Genomic DNA, 7,919 nt, shown 5'->3' on the forward strand with positions numbered 1-7,919 from the left:
CTGGCTCACGGTCTCGGCCCTATTTCATCCCAAAGGTGTTCTATCGGGTTGAGGTAAGGACTCTGGGCAGGCCAGTCAAGTTCCTCCACCTCAAACTTGCTCATCCATGTCTTTATGGACCTTGCTTTGTGCACTGGTGCGGTGTCATGTGGGAACAGGAAGGGGGTCACCCCCAAATTGTCCCCACAAAGATGGGAGCATGAAATTGTCTAAAATCTCTTGGTATGCTGACGCCTTAAGAATTCCCTTCACTGGGACTAAGGGGCCAAGCCCAACCTCTAAAAAACAACCCCACACCATAATCCCCCTCCACCAAACTTTACACTTGCAGGCAACTTAGCACAATGCAGGCAAGTACTGCTCTCCTGGCAACCGCCAAACCCAGACACATCCATCAGATTGCCAGACAAAGAAGCATGATATGTCACTCCAGACTCCAGAGAACAAATCTCCACTGCTATAGAGTCCAGTGGCATTGTGCTTTACACCATTGCATCTGAGGCTTTGCATTGCACTTGCTGATGTAAGGCTTGGATACAGGTGCTTGGCCATGGAAACCCATTCCATGAAGCTCTCTACACACTGTCGTTGTGCTAATCTGAAGGCCACACAAAGTTTGGAGGTCTTTAGCTATTGACTTTGCAGACAGTTGATGACTTCTGCGCGTTTCAACATGCACTGACCCCGCTCTGTCATTTTATGTGGCCTTCCACTTCGCAGTTGAGTTGCTGTTGTTCCTAGTTGCTTCCACTTTGTTATAATATCACTAACAGTTGACTGTGGAATATTTTGTAGCAAGGAAATTTTACAAATGGACTTACTGCACAGGTGACAACCTATCAGAGTACAACGCTTGAATTCACTGAGCTCCTGAGAGTGACCCATTCTTTCACAAATGTTTGTAGAAGCAGTCTGCATGCCTAGTTGCTTGATTTTATACACCTGTGGCCATGGAGATGATTTGAATACCTGAACCCAATGATTTGGAGGGGTGCCCCAATACTTTTGGCAATATATTGTATGTTTTATGATGATTACCTGGTAATCAGACTTTAAACAAGCAACTTTAAACATTCACTTTCAGCTTTCCAGAAGAGTGATAGCTGTTGAGTTGGTGGCAGAGATTTTCAAGAATGCATGGAAATCACTGAATGTGGAGAAGGGTCACTCCTTTCTTCCTGTAGGAAATTAAGGGTCAATGCTCATTAAGCTTATAGGGTACTGGTAGAGGCTGCCCTCTTCTCCCCAAAGCTGTAGTCTGTGAGTGGTCCTTTGACATTATCATGAACATTGCAGGCGCAAATGTGTGAACACAGCAAGAGGAGGCTGCTGAAGACCAATTGCACCGCTGAGGGTCTCTGATGAAGCAGAAAAGAAAAGCAATACAGCATTTTCTGCAACCCCCTGGACTTAAAGAAGAACTTCCAGATAAGCAAACAAATCACCCATTAGTACACCCCCTTACACAAAACACTAAACAGTTAATACAATTTTGAAAATCCTTACCATTTAGGAAAAAAGTCTAATTGCATTTTCATGGCCCCATGCGGAAGAGGTGTAACAGCAGGGATTACATCATATCCTCTCCTCTTTCTGCAGTAAAAGGAAACTACCAATCCCATCAATCACAGGGAATTGTAGTGAATGTGGGCAGGTCCACTAGGCCTGTACATGTGGAATGTGTCTGAGAATCTCGGTCCGCCCATTACTGCAAGTGGGGCTCAATGACATCACTGCTTCCTGGAGAAAGAACTACAGAAGGGATATGCCAAGACCAGTGGCTGGGGGAATAGGAGGCATAGCAGCCACTGATCTTACAAACATGAAACTAAGGAGAATTAATGGTTTGATTTGAAAATTAATAGGTTATTTCAGAGCAACTCCTGAGTGATCCAGGAGATGGATGACATATTCAGTGAAGGTAGGAAATCAGCAACAAGGAACATGTAAAGAGGATTTTGCACAGAGTTCTATTTTAGTTAGTAGGGGGGCACTGAAAAGGTAATTTGTTTTTGTTGTTGTCCCTAGAGTTGGTTTAGTAGCTTAGTAATAGTAAAGTAATAGTGATGGCGAAGGGCTGATCACGGGAAAATAAGAGGAAGAATAACCCATTAGATCTGTATACCCCCTTTTTCTAAAAACATATTGGTCTGGTTCTGAGTAGCAATAGGCTGTAAGAGGATTCCTAACTGAAAGTAGAAGCAACCACTTAGGATGTGAGCTGTGAATTTCTACCTCTATTTAACTGTATGATATAAACAAACAACTAGGTAGAGAGTGAAAGATCAAGCAAGCTATCAGTATATTCTTTCTCTAATTTGGCTCATTCAGACTGCAGCCAAGAGAGCAATTGACCCACATTTTTACCCTCCCGACTGCCTACCTAAACAAGGGCATGCAACCACTTAGGGCTGTACATGTGCCACAGCAAGAATCAAACCCTTGCCATGTTCACCTATTCAAGTAAACATATTGCCTCTTCACTGTCTTGTATAATGCTCTCTGAAAAGCTGTTTCATTTCTATACATTTTCTAAATTTGGAGAAGTATTCCTTTTGTACTTATAATTTAAAGCTAGTTTTTTGTTGTTTTAGTATTGGTTATAGTAGGGAATGGTTAGAACCCTTGACATTTTTTTTTGCTGTGTGCAATTATGAATTCCCTCATCCTTCTTATTCTAAAGACACAATGGTACATAAGAGAAAATCCCTCTAAAGTGAGGAAAATCTCCTCTCCTGAACAATTGCCATATTGGAAGCATTCTCTCATGTTCAGGTGACAACTCTAACATTTTGGATTTTCCAGCACTTTCTCTCCTGTGACCTGTGTCCTGGTCATCAAGCACTAAAATTCTATCAGAGGTCCCATGACTTCCCTAATGTATACAAAACAGAAAAAAAGGTTTTGCTTTATATATATTACAGATGAATAAATGTGCTCCACTTTGCAGAGTGAACTGATTCCAGTCATGGTTCAAATGATAGGCTTTTTATTTAGGTGCATGTACCTCGGCTATTTTTCCCAGCTGAGTACCCAGTACTTTTCACATTGCTGAAATAATGCCCAAAGTTGATATAATAATCAACTTTATTTGTATAAAATACATATAAAAAGTTGTTTTATCATCAATGTGTTAGTAAATTAATTGAAGTAAAAAAAATGTTATATATTGCTAACAAATATGTGCTCCTAACAGGGATTCTATATAATTATCTCATGCCTATATAATTGCTTGGTCATGAATACAACATACAACAAATAAATATACCTTAGAGTAAATTCAAGAATTTGCTGTATTTTAAAAATATTGTATCCTACATATGTGGATTTCTGGTCATAAACTGAGTTGTAGCAACAGGATCTTTCAGTCCGCAGCGGTGGGCAAAAGCATAGACATCCCAGGGACCCAGAAATCTATCACTGTGGTTGAGAGAAGGAGAGATGCCAAGATTTTGAACGTACAGCAGAAACTGGTATCTGTGATATCCAATATGAGCTGGTGGACTTGGTGGATGATAAGGAGAAGCAACAGTTCCAGTTACTTCTTTTCCTCTTAGAAGAACATCACTAGGAATATCTGTTACCAGCCAGTGCCTCCAGAATCTGTGTATTGGGTTGGATCTGCTCGGAGCATCTGGATCCACCATTATCAAGGTGTACAGCTTCTTTGGTTTAGCATGAGGATATTGTATCCATGGAGAGCCCAGAACTTTTCTCAAACATTGATAATTTCCAAAGCAGTACGGTACATACACGCAAGAAACATCTCCCAAACTGGGGTAGATTACATGAAGGTCACCTTGACAAAATTTGGCATCATCTCCAGTGATAGGCTCAAAGTCACAGGAAACGGGATGCAACAAGGTAAAGAATACCAGGGATAGGAACACGTGAAATGCAAATAGCATCTTTTCCATTTCTGTAGATCCTGTCTTGTAGCCTGTTAATAGCAGTCTGATGTTAGTTTTCACCCGATGTTGCTTCAAATGATGTTATTTCATATCAGTTAACCGTTTAGCTGTTTCATCATCTTATCTAAGAAGAAGTAGTTTTTTTGCATAATATTTTAACGTATGTAAGGAAAGGATGACCACAAACAGAAAGAAAAAACAATTAAAGCAATAAAGCAGAATTATTGTACTTTGCAAAAAATCTAGTTCTTGGAGTTCATTAAGGGACACAGGATTCAGAGACAATTGAGTTATGCTGCTGCATGGGGCAAACAAAAAAACATTGGCCAGCCGGGTATATTCCTCTCAGCATGGTCAAGTTTACTTCAAATATATCCCTGAGCCGGTGATATCACTGAAAAGAAAACATGTCTCTAAGCTGATGGTGTCACTGAAAAGAAAACATGTCCCTGAACCGATGGTGTCATTGAGATTAAAAACATTTCCCTGAGTTGGTAGCATCACTGGAAGGAAAAAATGTTCCTGAGTCAGTGGTGTCACTGCAAGGAAAAAATGTCCCTGAGTCACGGGTCCAAACCTGCCTGAGCTATCCCGCAGGGAAGCTGTCAAAGGTGGCAGCCAATCATAGGCGGCAGAGGTATGCCACCCTTTGCAGCCACACATATGCATGCCCCTTGAATATATGCGGCTGTGTGGTGGGGAATTGCTCTGCCACCTATGATTGGATGTCGGCTTTGACAGCTTCCTGGCAGGATAGCTCAGATGGGTTTGGATTTATGTTTTAACAGACAAGAGCTCATTGTTACTCATCATTTATCCTCCTCCATCAAAACAGGGCTTTTTACCCCACCCCAGCTACCCACCTAGTCCTCTGGCACAGGAATCCAGCTTCTACTAGAAGTGACAGCGGTGAGCATAGGGCTAGTGCCAGAGGTGGTGACACTTGTAGCACTGCTCTCTGGAAGTTTAAAAGCCCTGCTGACAGGAGTGTCACTGTATTTACTCCTGTCAGTGAGAGGGATGGAGAAGGGAACAGCTGGAGCTCCCAGCGCACCCTCTCCTCTACATACAGCCTCTGCACCCAGGGCATGTGCGCCTTCTGCCCCTCTTGTGAACCTTTCATTTATTGGATTTCAGTACATTCAGTCATAGAATGGCTCAATATCTCAAGTGGGTGTTACTGAAAAGAGGTCTGCATGCAAATGCAGGCTGTCCAGGAATGCCTACTTCTCAAGACTGGCATCCACCTATCAGGATATTTGATATTTCCATAGTTCTTCCCAACCCAATACTTGGATCAGAACTGGGGGTTCTTAAGAGGAGTACTGAGGCAGTGTGCAATGTTTTTAGAAAGCTATACACAACATCCTGAACCCCCCCCCCCAACCAGTTATCATTTCCCTGCACTACATAGAGAAGCACAGACATCCAGTGATGACATCCCTGAGTCTAAAATACGGTATGTAATGAACTGAAAACTGAAAAGGTTTTATTAAAACATTTCATCAGCATGCTAATGAGGGAAGGACCATTTAAAGTAAAAATAAACTTTGGCTTTATTATTTTCAAAAACCTCATGTCAGAAACATGTGCCTTTATATTTTATTTCCTTTAAAATCACTGTGTAACAGGCTTTATATGGCTAAAGAGGTGCCAGTGTGGTCATTACAGACATATTAGCTTTAGAATATCAAAACCATGTTGCAAAGGTTAGTATAATATAAGACACATTTAGATAAAGTATAATTGTCATTAAATGTTTTCTCTGAATCATTATTTACACAGTGTAGCACTACAACCGCTGCATTTTGAATTGGGTCCCCCTGAGCTATGCACGGCCAGGCAACACAAATTTTCCACACTTTGCGTACTGGAGACAATAAACAGTCCTTAATCTTGATTTTGTGAGTTTATTAAGGGTTTAAGAACTTAAATGGAATCTAGGGGTATATGGGATGCCCAACAGAAGTGCAGAACTTGAGGACAAACTACTTAGCAACTATGTACAAAAATGTGGAGATCAGTCCCAGATGAGAAGCTAGCCGGCCTTGCACCTGACTGACCTCTCCCCTTATCTGGGCCAGGGGGTGTAAGAGTACTCACACTGTCCTCTCTTGTTAGCTTAATGGATTGGTGGCTGCTTTCAGGCATTTTGCTGGGCTGGCTGCTTATCTGCTACGCAAGCTGTCCTCCTCAGGAGACATTGAGGCAATAGAGATCCTCTAGTCCAGCAACCAGCCTGTAGGTAGGCCCCCTCCCAGGCTACACACTCCAGCCTTCCTATCTCCATCTTCCACCTGACACTGACCACTGCTTCACAGGCTCTCTGATACTTGAGGGTTGCCTTGGTCACCATGCCAAGCCTCCTGCCAAGGTTTGGTCAGGGTCCCTCAAACATGCAGATCTGGGCCTTCTCCCCTCCCCCCTTCTTCCAGAAAGTTCTCCAGTTTCTGGTGCAGTGGGAGGGCTCCAGATGCCCTGATCTGTTAGAGCCTCCCAGCCTGTCCTGAGGTGAACTCACTACCTCATTACCAGGATGACTCATCCCAGACTGCTATCCAGGCTCTATCTCACAAAAATCCTTTCTAACTAACCTGGAGGACGTTACAATAGAATCACATTTATAGGTAAAGTTGATCCAGGGAATATCCAATTAAATCTTGAGGGGTCAAGAAGGAATTTTTTCCCCTGCTAGAGCAAATGGATCATTCTTTTCTGGTTTTTTTTTGCCTTCCTCTGGATCAACTGTTGGTATAGGATTGTGTATATAGGATTGTATAATTGTTTCCCCTGTTTATTGGTTGAACTAGATTGACTTGTATCTTTTTTCAACCAGACTAACTATATATAGCTTTCAGTGTATACTGTGAAAGCATGGGGCACATCCGGGCACTTCATAAAATGTACACCGCTCAAAAATTAATGGAAAACTTTTTAATCAGAGTATAGCATTAGGTCAAATAAACTCCTGTAATATTGATCTGGTCAGTTAAGTAGCAAAGGGGATTGTTAATCAGTTTCAGCTGCTTTGGTGTTAATGAAATTAACAACAGGTGCACTAGATGGGCAGCAAAGAGATGACCCCCAAAACAGGAATGGTTTTACAGGTGGAGGGCACTGATATATTTATTCCTACTCATCTTTTCTGACTGTTTTTCACTAGCTTTGCATTTGGCTAGGGTCAGTGTCACTACTGGTAGCATGAGGTGATACCTGGACCCTACAAAGGTATATTGCTGGGCTGGCTGCTTCCCTGCTACGCAAGCTGTCCTCCTCAGTAGACATTGAGGCAATAGAGATCCTTTTGTCCAGCAACCAGCCTGTAGGTAGGTCCCCTCCCAGGCTACACACTCCAGCCTTCCTCACTCCATCTTCCACCTGACACTGACCACTGCTTCACAGTCTCTCCCTTGAGGGTTGCCGTGGCCACCATGCCAAGCCTCCTGCCAAGGTTTGGTCAGGGTCCCTCAAACATGCAGATCTGGGCTACAATGTATTAATGCATTAGAATAAATTGCACAACAAATAACAACAAATGATGATAATGCAACAGCTGAAAAGTTTACTACACATAGAGTTGAAACTGGAGAGGACAGGGGAGGCATGGCCGAACCCCATAGCTGCCAGCTGCATATACTGTATGCTATGTAACCAGTGGGTGCTACTGAAGCGCCACTGGTTACTTGACAGTTGTCATCTGGAAAGGAAGGGATGTCTCATCCGATCTTCTCCCCCTGCCATACTCCAGCACCCAATCTCCTCCACATCACAAGTGCTAGAGCTGCAGCAAAGATTCATATAGCGGTGTAGCTCTGGTGATGTCAAGGAGATCGGGCACCAGGGAGGGAGAAGATCAGATACAACATTCTTTCCTTTAGAGAAGACAGCTGTTAATTAAGCAATGGGTGCTTCTGTAGCACCTGCTGGTTACATAGTATAGATGGTGTCAGAAGTTGTGTGGTTCAGCTCCACAGGCAGGCGTGGGGTTAACTGTGATGTAACCCACTT

General features: G+C 42.7%; 1 pseudogene; it reads right to left on the reverse strand.

Moving 5' to 3' along the window:
- Positions 1-3,069: 3,069 nt before the first annotated feature.
- On the reverse strand, positions 3,070-3,941 carry LOC149462678 (phosphatidylethanolamine-binding protein 4 pseudogene; annotated as a pseudogene).
- Positions 3,942-7,919: the final 3,978 nt, after the last annotated feature.

This window comes from Staurois parvus, unplaced genomic scaffold, assembly GCF_062004578.1.
Source record: "Staurois parvus isolate SC_StPar_1 unplaced genomic scaffold, SC_StPar_1.0 ptg000172l, whole genome shotgun sequence".
Classification (NCBI taxonomy): domain Eukaryota; kingdom Metazoa; phylum Chordata; class Amphibia; order Anura; family Ranidae; genus Staurois; species Staurois parvus.